Here is a 15,928-nt window from a genome sequence, read left to right on the forward strand (position 1 = left end):
TACGCTATCCATACATGTTATCCGGGGAAACGGTACCCTTTCTAACCTTTGTGCAATCACGTGCAATCCATACTGGGCCTAACACCGTCTGAGCCTGCCTCCTGAGACATATATTTTGAATGTGTACGCTATCCATACATGTTATCTGGGGATACGGTACCCTTTCTAACCTTTGTGCAATCACGTGCAATCCATACTGGGCCTAACACCGTCTGAGCCTGCCTCCTGAGACATATATTTTGAATGTGTACGCTATCCATACATGTTATCTGGGGATACGGTACCCTTTCTAATCTTTGTGCAATCACGTGCAATCCATACTGGGCCTAACACCATCTGAGCCTGCCTCCTGATGTATAGACATATATTTTGAATGTGTACGCTATCCATACATGTTATCTGGGGATACGGTACCCTTTCTAACCTTTGTGCAATCACGTGCAATCCATACTGGGCCTAACACCGTCTGAGCCTGCCTCCTGAGACATATATTTTGAATGTGTACGCTATCCATACATGTTATCCGGGGAAACGGTACCCTTTCTAACCTTTGTGCAATCACGTGCAATCCATACTGGGCCTAACACCGTCTGAGCCTGCCTCCTGAGACATATATTTTGAATGTGTACGCTATCCATACATGTTATCTGGGGATACGGTACCCTTTCTAATCTTTGTGCAATCACGTGCAATCCATACTGGGCCTAACACCGTCTGAGCCTGCCTCCTGATGTATAGACATATATTTTGAATGTGTACGCTATCCATACATGTTATCTGGGGATACGGTACCCTTTCTAACCTTTGTGCAATCACGTGCAATCCATACTGGGCCTAACACCGTCTGAGCCTGCCTCCTGAGACATATATTTTGAATGTGTACGCTATCCATACATGTTATCCGGGGAAACGGTACCCTTTCTAACCTTTGTGCAATCACGTGCAATCCACACTGGGCCTAACACCGTCTGAGCCTGCCTCCTGAGACATATATTTTGAATGTGTACGCTATCCATACATGTTATCCGGGGAAACGGTACCCTTTCTAACCTTTGTGCAATCACGTGCAATCCATACTGGGCCTAACACCGTCTGAGCCTGCCTCCTGAAACATATATTTTGAATGTGTACGCTATCCATACATGTTATCCGGGGAAACGGTACCCTTTCTAACCTTTGTGCAATCACGTGCAATCCATACTGGGCCTAACACCGTCTGAGCCTGCCTCCTGAGACATATATTTTGAATGTGTACGCTATCCATACATGTTATCCGGGGATACGGTACCCTTTCTAACCTTTGTGCAATCACGTGCAATCCATACTGGGCCTAACACCGTCTGAGCCTGCCTCCTGAGACATATATTTTGAATGTGTACGCTATCCATACATGTTATCTGGGGATACGGTACCCTTTCTAACCTTTGTGCAATCACGTGCAATCCATACTGGGCCTAACACCGTCTGAGCCTGCCTCCTGAGACATATATTTTGAATGTGTACGCTATCCATACATGTTATCTGGGGATACGGTACCCTTTCTAATCTTTGTGCAATCACGTGCAATCCATACTGGGCCTAACACCGTCTGAGCCTGCCTCCTGATGTATAGACATATATTTTGAATGTGTACGCTATCCATACATGTTATCTGGGGATACGGTACCCTTTCTAACCTTTGTGCAATCACGTGCAATCCATACTGGGCCTAACACCGTCTGAGCCTGCCTCCTGAGACATATATTTTGAATGTGTACGCTATCCATACATGTTATCCGGGGAAACGGTACCCTTTCTAACCTTTGTGCAATCACGTGCAATCCACACTGGGCCTAACACCGTCTGAGCCTGCCTCCTGAGACATATATTTTGAATGTGTACGCTATCCATACATGTTATCCGGGGAAACGGTACCCTTTCTAACCTTTGTGCAATCACGTGCAATCCACACTGGGCCTAACACCGTCTGAGCCTGCCTCCTGAGACATATATTTTGAATGTGTACGCTATCCATACATGTTATCCGGGGAAACGGTACCCTTTCTAACCTTTGTGCAATCACGTGCAATCCATACTGGGCCTAACACCGTCTGAGCCTGCCTCCTGAGACATATATTTTGAATGTGTACGCTATCCATACATGTTATCCGGGGATACGGTACCCTTTTTAACCTTTGTGCAATCACGTGCAATCCATACTGGGCCTAACACCGTCTGAGCCTGCCTCCTGAGACATATATTTTGAATGTGTACGCTATCCATACATGTTATCTGGGGATACGGTACCCTTTCTAACCTTTGTGCAATCACGTGCAATCCATACTGGGCCTAACACCGTCTGAGCCTGCCTCCTGAGACATATATTTTGAATGTGTACGCTATCCATACATGTTATCTGGGGATACGGTACCCTTTCTAATCTTTGTGCAATCACGTGCAATCCATACTGGGCCTAACACCGTCTGAGCCTGCCTCCTGATGTATAGACATATATTTTGAATGTGTACGCTATCCATACATGTTATCTGGGGATACAGTACCCTTTCTAACCTTTGTGCAATCACGTGCAATCCATACTGGGCCTAACACCGTCTGAGCCTGCCTCCTGAGACATATATTTTGAATGTGTACGCTATCCATACATGTTATCCGGGGAAACGGTACCCTTTCTAACCTTTGTGCAATCACGTGCAATCCACACTGGGCCTAACACCGTCTGAGCCTGCCTCCTGAGACATATATTTTGAATGTGTACGCTATCCATACATGTTATCCGGGGAAACGGTACCCTTTCTAACCTTTGTGCAATCACGTGCAATCCATACTGGGCCTAACACCGTCTGAGCCTGCCTCCTGAGACATATATTTTGAATGTGTACGCTATCCATACATGTTATCCGGGGATACGGTACCCTTTCTAACCTTTTTGCAATCACGTGCAATCCATACTGGGCCTAACACCGTCTGAGCCTGCCTCCTGAGACATATATTTTGAATGTGTACGCTATCCATACATGTTATCTGGGGATACGGTACCCTTTCTAACCTTTGTGCAATCACGTGCAATCCATACTGGGCCTAACACCGTCTGAGCCTGCCTCCTGAGACATATATTTTGAATGTGTACGCTATCCATACATGTTATCTGGTGATACGGTACCCTTTCTAATCTTTGTGCAATCACGTGCAATCCATACTGGGCCTAACACCGTCTGAGCCTGCCTCCTGATGTATAGACATATATTTTGAATGTGTACGCTATCCATACATGTTATCTGGGGATACGGTACCCTTTCTAACCTTTGTGCAATCACGTGCAATCCATACTGGGCCTAACACCGTCTGAGCCTGCCTCCTGATGTATAGACATATATTTTGAATGTGTACGCTATCCATACATGTTATCCGGGGAAACGGTACCCTTTCTAACCTTTGTGCAATCACGTGCAATCCATACTGGGCCTAACACCGTCTGAGCCTGCCTCCTGATGTATAGACATATATTTTGAATGTGTACGCTATCCATACATGTTATCTGGGGATACGGTACCCTTTCTCACCTTTGTGCAATCACGTGTAATCCATACTGGGCGTGAGAACGGCTGGCGAGCTGTTAAGCAAGCTACAGCACCTGTGGTTTGCACACGTAAGTTTTTCATTTTTTCAGGAATGACGGTTAGGCCTAATTCTGGAACTGCGGTTGACCTGCACTTACTGGGAAATCATTGTTCTCGGGTAATAATTGTAATCAGTGATCCCCATCACTAACGTTGTTCAGCGGGTTATCTGCACCTGTAAGCGACAAACGCTGGCCTTTTCAGTGTAGCGCACATGCAGCCACGGACATGTAAGGGCATGACACACCAGTTATTGGCCAATCTCATGTGCCAGAGCCTCACGTGTCCCTCTAGTAAGCCGGACTCGGACCGCGGGGCATGACGGAGTCTCGTTCGTCGACGGAATTAAGCTTGCAATGTGTGCATCTGTTCTGTAGCTGGCATGGTTGAGGTTTCCCAGGTGGAGTCGAATTTAACCGTAGGCTCCACTCCTGGTGGTGCCCTTCTGGACATTCCTTTAAGGTTCAGCTTTGCAACCATACTGCCCACGTAAAACAAACACTTTGCCTTCATGAACGCTGTTTGGAGGGTCATGACTCGTGGGAATAACGCCGGCCAATCAGTTAACCTGCTAGAGAGATCCTTCGTTGCTCCCAAGCATGACATCACACTCCCTAGGAAGAAGGTAATGCCACTGTGGCGACCGTACTCCTGGGGGCGACACAAGTGCACTGATGCCCAGCCACTGCTCGATGAATCTGCTGGTACATTGACCCAGACCACTACATAACCCCTCGCACGCTACACGACCTGAATCTGACCCTGATGAAACTCAGGTTACCCTTCCCATATACAGTTCCATCTTACACGGTGACAAAGAGGAAGCTGCAGATGAAAGTGCAGGTTCGGCCCACCCACCATCAGACACACCACCGTACTATCAGGGGCCCAGTGCCAGTGCCATCGCCAACGAGTGGGCCCCCCCTGCTTGCCCAGGATCACAGCACTTGCAAAGTTGAAATACTGTGCAGTGAGATGGAAGATGGGGACGACGAGGAGTCCAGACAAGTACAGGGATTCCCTAGCGAGGAGACTTATTTGATTGTTTTCAATGTTGGGACAGCAATTTTTGGGGAGCACTATACTCTGGAGAATGATAGATGGGGCCCACCATACACTGGAACATTCCAAAGGTGGACATCAGACACTGGAGCAGCATTTACAGGGCCCATTATACACTAGAGCATTAGAAATGGGGCCCATTATGTTTGGAGCATTATTTGGGCCCATAAGACAGTGGAGCTTCATCCATGGGGACCAACATATACTGTAGCATTATGTGGAGCTCATCATATACTGTTTCAAACATTATATGGGACCAATGATTCTGTATGGAGAAATAGATGGGCCTCGTCATGAGATGTAAAAAGTGAGGTATTTTTCATTGTACTATACCGCTATTTCTCTGCCGTATCGGAGCATGATGAGTTGTGGTATGTGTTAAAGGGGCGCTCTTTCGCTCAGGGCACATGAAAACCTGCAGCCAGCCCTCCCCCCCTCAACTTTAGCCAAATAACCCCCATTTTTCAGTGCGTAACTTGTATTATGAAGTTAATTAAGGTTGACAAGCTTAAGTAAGAAGAATTTATGCTTTTGGCATTCAAATGGGCACTGTAGGTGTGTTTCCTGTCCTCCTCTCACTGCCGACTTTTATTCCCCATTGACTTACATTGGGTTTCGTGTTTCGGGACGACCCCGACTTTTCCCTATAATCGGACGATCTTGCTCGACCCGACTTTTGGAAAAGTTGGGTTTCACGAAACGAAACGCGACCCTAAAAAACCAAAAGTCGCTCAACTCTAGTTATCACCTTTGCTTTATGGCAAGGTGCTCCATCATGTTGAAAAAGGCATTGTTGATCGCCAAACTGCTCTTGGACGGTTGGGAGAAGTTGCTCTCGGAGGACATTCTGGTACCATTCTTTATTCATGGCTGTGTTTTTAGGCAAGACTGAGATAGAGCCCGTTCCCTTGGCTGAGAAGCAACCCCACACATGAATGGTTTCAGGATGCTTGACAGTTGGCATGAGACAAGACTGGTGGTAGCGCTCACCTGGTCTTCTCTGAATAAGCCGTTTTCCAGATGTCCCAAACAATCGAAAAGGGGATTCATCAGAGAAAATGACTTTACCCCAGTCCTCAGCAGTCCACTCCCTGTACCTCTTGCAGAATATCAGTCTGTCCATGATGTTTTTTCTGGAGAGAAGTGGCTTCTTTGCTGCCCTCCTTGAGACCAGGCCTTGCTCCAAGAGTCCCTGCCTCACAGTGCGTGCAGATGCACTCACACCTGCCTGCTGCCATTCCTGAGCAAGCTCTGCACTGCTGGTAGCCCGATCACACAGCTGAAACACTTTTAAGAGACGGTCCTGGCGCTTGCTGGTCTTTCTTGGGCGCCCTGGAGCCTTTTTGTCAACAAGGGAACCTCTCTCCTTGAAGTTCTTGATGATGCGATAGATTGTTGACTGAGGTGCAATCTTTCTAGCTGCGATACTCTTCCCTGTTAGGCCATTTTTGTGCAGTGCAATGATGACTGCACGTGTTTCTTTAGAGATAACCATGGTTAACAGAAGAGAAACAATGATGCCAAGTACCAGCCTCCTTTTAAAGTGTCCAGTGGTGTCATTCTTACTTAATCATGACAGATTGATCTCCAGCCCTGTCCTCATCAACACCCACACCTGTGTTAATGGAGCAATCACTGAAACGATGTTAGCTGGTCCTTTTAAGGCAGGGCTGCAATGATGTTGAAATGTGTTTTGGGGGATAAAGTTCATTTTCTAGGCAAATATTGACTTTGCAAGTAATTGCTGTTAAGCTGATCACTCTTTATAACATTCTGGAGTATATGCAAATTGCCATTAGAAAAAATGAAGCAGTAGACTTTGTAAAAATTAATATTTGTGTCATTCTCTAAACTTTTGGCCATGACTGTATATAGGTTAATATATTTGTATATAAATATATATATATATTAGGTTAATCTATATTACTGAATGAAACACACAGTATCCAGCCCATATTACTGGGAGATACACATGGACCTCATATCCAGCCTATATTACTGGGAAGAATACTCAAACCTCACACCCTCCCTATATTATTGGGAGAAACACAGACCTCACATCCAGCCTATATTACTGGGAGAGACACACTTTACCTTGTAACCAGCCTATATTACTGGGATACAGGAAAGATGTATATCTTTTTACCGTGTTAGCCAGTAGATAGAAAAATATTCAGAACTGAGAGTCCTCAGTGGTTGATACCTTTTAATGGCTAACTGAAAAGATGATAACAAATTACAAGCTTTCGAGACTACACATACAAAATGCCTGATGAAGAGACCTGAGTAGTCTCGAAATCTGGCAATTTGTTACCATATTTTCAGTTAGCCATTAAAAGGTATCAACCACTGAGGACTCTCAATTCTGAATATTTTTCTATATTACTGGGAGAGACACAAGAACCTCATAGCCAGCCTATATTACTGGGAGACACACAGAGTTCACATCCTGCCTATATTACTGGGAGAGACACACAGACCTCATATCCAGCCTATATTACTGGGAGAGACACACAGACCTCACATCCAGCCTATATTACTGGGAGAGACACACAGACCTCATATCCAGCCTATATTACTGGGAGAGACACACAGACCTCATATCCAGCCTATATTACTGAATCAAACACACAGATCTCACATCTAACCTATATTACTGGGAGAGACATGCCTACCTCAAATCCAGCCTATATTACTGGGAAAACACTCAGACCTCACACTCTGCCTATATTACCGGGAGAGACACACAGAGCTCACATTATTATTATTATTATTAATATTATTTATTTCTATAGCGCCATTGATTCCATGGTGCTGTACATTAGAAGGGGGTTACATACAAATTACAGATATCACTTACAGTAAACAAGCTAACAATGACAGACTGATACAGAGGGGAGAGAGGACCCTGCCCTTTCGGGCTTACCTGCTCACATCCATCCTATATTACTGGGAGAAACACACAGACCTCACATCCAGCCTATATTACTGGGAGAGACACACAGACCTCACATCCAGCCTATATTACTGGGAGAGACACACAGACCTCACATCCAGCCTATATTACTGGGAGAGACACACAGACCTCATATCCAGCCTATATTACTGAATCAAACACACAGATCTCACATCTAACCTATATTACTGGGAGAGACATGCCTACCTCAAATCCAGCCTATATTACTGGGAAAACACTCAGACCTCACACTCTGCCTATATTACCGGGAGAGACACACAGAGCTCACATTATTATTATTATTATTAATATTATTTATTTCTATAGTGCCATTGATTCCATGGTGCTGTACATTAGAAGGGGGTTACATACAAATTACAGATATCACTTACAGTAAACAAGCTAACAATGACAGACTGATACAGAGGGGAGAGAGGACCCTGCCCTTTCGGGCTTACCTGCTCACATCCATCCTATATTACTGGGAGAGACACACAGACCTCACATCCAGCCTATATTACTGGGAGAGACACACAGACCTCATATCCAGCCTATATTACTGGGAGAGACACACAGACCTCACATCCAGCCTATATTACTGGGAGAGACACACAGACCTCATATCCAGCCTATATTACTGAATCAAACACACAGATCTCACATCTAACCTATATTACTGGGAGAGACATGCCTACCTTACACACTTAACATTATGGCTGGTCCATACAATCAGAGCAACTGTTACCACCCACCTTTCGTGTCTACCTCTTTCCTCATAGACTGTAAGCTTGCGAGCAGGGCCCTCACTCCTCTTGTTATTTGTTATAATCTACTGTATGTGATTTTTGTTATGCTGTAATGTCTATTGTCTGTACAAATCCCCTCTGAAATGTAAAGTGCTGCGGAATATGTCGGCGCTATAAAAATAAAATTTATTATTATTATTATTATTACCTCAAATCCAGCCTATATTACTGGGAAAACACTCAGACCTCACACTCTGCCTATATTACCGGGAGAGACACACAGAGCTCACATTATTATTATTTATTTCTATAGCGCCATTGATTCCATGGTGCTGTACATGAGAAGGGGGATACATACAAATTACAGACTGATACAGAGGGGAGAGAGGACCCTGCCCTTTCGGGCTTACATGCTCACATCCATCCTATATTACTGGGAGAGACACACAGACCCCATTTCCAGCAGCCAATATTACTGGGAGAAACTTAATGTAATTTTATTACCTAAAGGTAAGTATTAACATATGTAAAAATATTTTTTCTATGTGGAAGTCTTAAAAGGAGTCAACTAACCTTTTTATATTGATGACCTATCCTAAGGATAAGACATTAATATAAGATCAGCGGTGGTCAGACACCAGGCAACCCCCCTAATTAGCTTTTCCCGCTGCTGGGTGTGATCATTTGTGCAGTGAAACAGCACAGCGCCATCACCTGTACAGTGACCACAGTCCGGTACTACATTAGTTTTAAAATATAACTCATAAAAATTTTCAATATCTCTAATTACCGTTAGTGAATTCTAACACTTTTTTCCATTCCGAGGCAGTAAACATGTCTGTTCTGCTGTCAGCTAAGAATGGGACACAGTTGTATCCAGCGTAGACAATACCGACTGATATATTGTAGCAAACCATCAGAGATGTGTGTAAATACAGCTGAGAAATGGATACAATTGTATCCAGTGTAGACAATGCTCTGTGAGCTCAACACATAAACTGCACAGATCTCAGTGGTGGTTTGTTAGTATGTATCAGTCAGGCGTCTTATCTCACAGAGCAGAGGAAGAGTGTCCCTCTCAGCTTAGAAGTAGGACTAGGTACAGTAGCGTAGCTACCAGGTGGGTAGAGGGTGTGGTCGCCCCGGGCCCCTTGCTCTGAGGGGGCCCACCCAGAGCTATTGCCACTTGAGTTGTAATCAGGGTTACTGGTTTGGGGCACACTCAGATTTTTCGCCCCCCCCCTGAGCTGAACCCCTAGCTACGCCTCTGACTAGGTATGTATCATTTACAGCCTCTGAATGGAAGCAAGGGAATTCACATTAACAGAAAGCAAAGATTGAGATTTGTATTTTAATTTGCAACTTTTTATTTGTTTACTAATATTACAAAAAAAAACAAAAAACTAGTGCAAATCTGGTGATATTATCCTCCCATCTATTAGAAAGTCCCTTAGGAGGAATTCTTCCTAAATAGGAAAGGGAGATTGGATCTTTTTGGGGCCAATGGCAAAGAAAAGGGTCCCGTCCCGCCCTAGCTCTGCCCACTTTATACCCCCAAATCGCAACATGTTTGCAAACCCTAACATCGCACAGTTATTTTGGAAAAAATGTTAATGTTTTCACTCCGGAATTCTGGAGTAAAAACTTTGATGAATGTTTGCCTAAGAGTAGAGAGATATTGGCGCACACCAGCATATCACCGGCTATTATCACCTTATATTTGGCGCCCCCTGCTCCTGGACCAATTCTGGATAAGAAAATATCAGAATAAAGACATTTGATCTCCAGAAAAAACCTCCAGAAACATCAAAAGTTCGACCTTGGGAAAATTTCAAACCACAGAATTGCTGATAACTCTGCACTTCTCCCAATCAGACCCATGTAAAGATAATCATGGGCCGTTGTTCTGAGCTTGTCAGTTACATGTAGAAATGTTTTACTTGGAGATGAACTGGAACAATTGCTCATATTTCTCCAAAACTAACACCAGCTCTACCCCACCGAGGGGGTCACCTTATTAGACATCAGGTTACTGCCACTGCACAGCAGGAATCCAGAGCCTTGCACCCAGCGGTCTCCCATTCTTCTTCGGCCGCAGTGGAGCCTGCTCAGCAGATTCGTTGGTCCCGGCGCTCTGCCCAGGCCAACTCCGTGGGTTTGCTTGCTGCTGCCACCTCTGGCACAGCTATGACAATGCATGCTGCTCAGCAGCGAGATTCTCCAGGGACTAAGTCCCCATGTCGGGCCACTGAGCATGCCCATGGAGTGATCTCCCATTGGAGATCGAGGGTCACGTGCTCAGGTCCTGCTCGTGTTCGGATTGGCCCATCCGAGAAGCCAGGAAGGTCCCGGACGCCCGTGGCTATAAAAGGTTTGCATGGCTGCTCGCCCATGCGCTAGTATAGACTGTATTTACAGACTATGTGGAGTGAGTGATGTATGCACGTATGAATGTCTCTGGTAAATGGCTCATTAAGAAACCCCTACCCTTGGTACGCATGTGTTGTGCAGCCTAGCCTGCTAGCGCCCAGGCTTAGGCGTAGGTAGGTCTGAGGCTGAGTCAGGCATCAGGCCTCACCAGGGACTCGGCACGCCTCAGTGCACGTGCTCCATAGCCAGCGTCTATAGCGGCATTTGCGGCAGCAACGCTACGTGTTCAGTAGGCCTAGAAGGACTCTAACCCCGTGTCCTTGGGGTAGAGTTATGTGGCCGTACACTGTGCGCTCTTTTGGCCGGGCTCTGTGAGTTAACAGGCTCCGGCATCTACGTTCAGCGGTGGTGCGGCTCTGTGCAGTAACAGAGTTCGCCCTGTTCACATTGGGTGACGTAACCCACGTGAGACTGGTTTCACACCGCTTAGTTCTTCCGCCATTACTTAGCAGCAGTGTACCACCTCTGCACGGTGGACCCCGGGCTGCGGACGCACCTACTATTATTTTATAATTTGGTGCGTTCCGCCAGCCCTAACACACCTTGTACCGTACATTATTGTAACACGAGAAATATCACTGATTGGACTGGAGATAGATTGATAGATAATACATAGTGCGAGGCAGTGACCGGTGTTCTATGCGAGGATCGATATGCATCCCCTAGAATGCACATAGAAGTGTATTGAGGCCGCTGGAGTGCATTGCAGGCACAGATATAGCTGTGGTTGCAGTGCAAAATAAAAGCAAGTGTGGACCTGGTCAGGCTATTTGGCCAAGGGAATGTTCAGGAAAATCCGTTTTTGGAGAGAACTACAGGATGTTAGTGGGACAGTTGACTCCCTCCAAGCTGGGTCTTACAAGTGGCTCATGGCCACAGATTCCAGTTAAAACGAACCTGCAATAAAGGGTTTGGGTGTGTTAGTGTTTTGTTTGCAAGTAGCAGAGTAGGTGGCTCTGCAACATCCAGCCTGTGTGCGGTAACCAAAGCCAAGAGCAGCGAACGCCTGGCAACCCCCAGCGTGATACATTGGTGCAGTTGCCCACGGCAACCCACGGCAACAAGTCTCAGATACAGACTGTCTTGATTCCCGGCTAAGATCCGGAGGATACAATTTGTTTTCCATTTGTGGGTATGTTGTTGGACATAAAAGTCACTTTGTTTTGAACTTTCCTGTGGTCACTGCCTATCTGTCACACTGCACCAACCCCGTTGCACTACATATGGTTGGAGAATGTAGGCAGTGTGAATTGAGGCATACCCAAAGCCCGCTGCATGTCAGAAATTAAGCCTGCAACACTACAGCTCAAGCCTGCTGACAAGGTGGAGGAAATACTCAAGCAGTTGGCTCTAACAGAGCAGCAGCAGGAGCAGCTTTAGCGGCAACAACAAGAGCATCGGCAGCAGAAGTAGCTCCAGTTGCAGCAGCACAATCACCAGCAGCAGAAAACTAATGCGCTGATCCTGCAACAGATTGCAGCACTGCAAGAGGCGTCCTCACCAGCGACCCCCGATCTGTTCGGAGGCCCAGTACAAAGTCCGGTCAGCACTGAGGCAGATGAGTCCTGACGTCGATTTGGAGGCTTTCCTCACCATGTTTGAGCACACAGCAGAGTGGAGAGAGCCTGCTGATGGCCCACTGGGCTGAAGTGGTGGCCCCTTTCCTGACAGTAGATGCCCAGAAGGCCTACTGCGACCTCAGCCTGGAGGATGCCCTGGACTACAAGAAACTGAGAGGTGATATCCTCACCCGACTGGGGGTCAATAAATATATACAGGCCTAACAGGTATACCAGTGGTACTTTGCAGAGTCTCGCCCTGCCAGGTCTCAAGCATATGACTTGTTACAGCTTGAAAGAAAATGTCTTCAGCCTGAGACCTTATACCCCTAATGAGATAGTGGAGAGAGTGGTGGTCAACCAGCTGGTGACGGTCCTGCCAGTAGCCTTACAGCGTTGGGTGGGCCAAGGGGACCCCGGCACCATAGACCAAGTGGTCAGCCTGATTGAGTGATATACGGCCACTCAGGACATTACACCAGACCCAACAATGCAGATAAGCTGAAGGCTGCTATCAAAGCAACCTGGGCTTCCATAACCCCTGAGCAGCGCCACAGGCTGATCGCCTCCATGCCACGCCGCATTGATGCAGTAATTGATGCCAAAGGAGCCCGACCAAGTATTGAGTGCATTTACTGAACATACTTTTCAGTAGGACAACATTGAAGCAACACATTGTGGTACACGACGTGCACAGCTGTTTTATTTTGAGAAGCTTGCACAGTTCCTTTGTCACCTTTGACATAAATGGAGTCTCCTGATCAGTGAGGATTTCCTTCAGTAGCTCAATGCAACAGAACATGGCAAACAACTCCCGGGGGATAAGTTTAGGTGTGCTGAAGCAGAATGGCCTCTGAATAGCAGGATAGCAGCTGAAGGCTGCTATCAAAGCAACCTGGGCTTCCATAACCCCTCAGCAGTGCCACAGGCTGATCACCTCCATGCCACGCCGCATTGATGCAGTAATTGATGCCCAAAGGAGCCCTGACCAAGTACTGAGTGCATTTACTGAACATACATTTCAGTAGGACAACATTTCATATTTTACAATCATTTTTTCAAGCTGGTGTTATAAAGTATTCTAATTTACTGAGATAATGACTTTTGGGTTTTCATTGGCTGTAAGCCATAATCATCAACATTACCAGAAATAAACACGTGGAATAGATCACTCTGTGTGTAATGACTCTATAGAATAGAGGAGAGTCACTTTCTGTATTGAAGAATGGAAATAAATTCACTTTTTGATGATATTCTAATTTTGGGAGATGCACCTGTAGATGATAGGCTTGGGAAAGGCTCACAGCTTTTGAGCTGAAACGCTGCCAATATGGGCTGTTAAATAAGCCCTTTTTTCACCTTATACTGGTGTACTGCCTCCATTTTCCTAGATAGAGGTTTGGTTGCTGCCTTGGAAGCATGGCACCCAGACACACTGTTGCCTGCTGGTGCTTTTCTCTTTCTACTTTTGTTTAGATGATAGATAATAGATGGATAGATAGATAGATAGATAGATAGATAGATAGATAGATAGATAGATAGATAGATAGATAGAAGAAAATTATTTATCAGGGGCTTTTTCAAGACATTTTCTTGTAATAGTTAAGCTGCATTTCCACTGAACGATGGCTGTGATGAGTATTCTTACACCGCTCATTTGTTGGGTGATATGATGTTTTGACAGTGAACATGGGACAAGTTCAGTCATGGGGTTTTGCTCCAAATTTCCAAATGTTACATAATGCTTTGTAAATGTGATGCATTGAGTGTCAGAGGAGGAGGAGGGCTGCTGCTGCGGCTGCGGCTGCTGCTGCGGCTGCTGCTGCGGCTGCTGCTGCTGTTCTGCGCCACATGACATCAGGCATTTCTCTTTCCCTCACCTGTGTTGGGATCTAATATTTCTACTGATGTTACGTTTACAGACGATCAACTAAATTGGAGAAATCTACCAATAAATGGCCCAATGTGTAAGGGGCTGCTCACACCAGGGTCACAGGCAGCAGCTGGAGAGAAGCTACAAGATGTCCTGTCCTGCTGGACCCCAGACTGACAGTATACAGTATATACCCTGTGTGATATGGGGGCAGTGGTGACTGGTGTGTGATCCACCGCCGCCTGCTGTAACGTGATATCTATCTGATCCTTATCATCTCTGCCCTGCTACAATGTATCCTGCTGGGGATTGTTATCTCAGCTGACACTGACACATTGTTACTGCTACATGAAAACAACTACCAGAGCCACCAGCCAGGCCACTGCTGCAGAAGAACTACAAGTATCAGCATGATACACTCTGTGATGCAATGGAAGATATTACAGAACTTGTAGTACTAGATTAATTCATATCTATCTATATCTATTATCTGTCTATCTATCATCTATCTATTATCTAGCATCTATTATCTATCTCTATATTATCTATTATCTATCTATTACCTATCTATCTATCTATCTATCTATCTATCTATATATTATCTATCTATCATCTATGTTATCTATCTATTATCTATCTATTACCTATCTATCTATCTATCTATATATTATCTATCTATCATCTATGTTATCTATCTATTATCTATCTATTATCTGTTATCTAGCATCTATTATCTATATGTTTTATTATCTATCTATCATCTATGTTATCTATCTATTATCTATCTATTTAGTATCTATTATCTATCTATTATCTATCATCTATTATCTATCTATCTATTATCCATTTATTACCTATCTACGATCTACAGTATCTATCTATAGATCTATCTATTATCATATTATCTCAGAGTTGTGAACATGCACAGGAAATGCAGCAGAGCGGAGTTTTTTGCATTTTTCTATCACTTATCCTCTTGTATAGAACATACAGGACACATTCGGCTCTGCTACATCTTTATCTGTAGCCACTAGCAGAAACATTAGAAACATTGTAAAGTCACAGGACATCTCAGTATTTGTGTGAAGGTGATAATGAATAATCATGGTACATACTAATGGTAAAATAATAATCAACCCAAATCACTAGGAGGAGCTGTGATAATATATTACACTACAAGCCCTAAGTCAGATCAACCCAATGAAGACACAAATGCAGCAGAGCTGATCTGGTCGAGTTGCTGCGTCTTTTTTGCAGTTTACTTGTGCTGCAACAAAACTGTCAGAACATTGTGACAAATTCAGCTCTGCTACATCTCTCTTTTTTTTTTCTTCTCCCAAGTTGCTTCTGTTACCTTATATAAAGTAGGAAATGGTTGGATTCCTTGGCTTTCTAAGAAAAAAGGCTTTTGCCAGTTCCTTGAAGTCATTCATCACTGTGCCTTGCTGTTCCTAAGTGGAAAGCGTCTCTGGAAACTTTGCAAAACTGAACAGGAACTAAAGACATTTTCAGGGAAATATCCTGCGATCCTTATATGGGACGGCGCTGTGAACGGCGGGGCGGACTCAGGTCTTAGTGCTAGTAGTGTTAATGGGTTTTATCATGAAAGCGACAGCAAGAGCGACTGTCTCAACCTTTATATATCAGGTTTAGATTTTATATCCTGTCCGAAGAAACGAATGCAG

The 15,928-nt window shown here is 44.9% G+C and overlaps 1 protein-coding gene across 1 annotated transcript in view; it reads right to left on the reverse strand.

Annotated features, from left to right (window-relative positions):
• The window catches only part of LRRC32 (leucine rich repeat containing 32), a 53,072-nt gene extending 37,324 nt beyond the window's left edge, over nucleotides 1–15,748 (reverse strand). The window contains exon 1 of the mRNA XM_073548616.1: nucleotides 15,598–15,748. The gene's annotated coding sequence lies outside the window, so the exon portion shown is untranslated. The remainder of the gene's footprint in view (nucleotides 1–15,597) is intronic.
• Between the last annotated feature and the right edge of the window lie 180 nt (nucleotides 15,749–15,928).

Source organism: Dendrobates tinctorius, unplaced genomic scaffold (assembly GCF_039654945.1).
Source record: "Dendrobates tinctorius isolate UK_male_01 unplaced genomic scaffold, ASM3965494v1 ptg000157l, whole genome shotgun sequence".
Lineage (NCBI taxonomy): Eukaryota > Metazoa > Chordata > Amphibia > Anura > Dendrobatidae > Dendrobates > Dendrobates tinctorius.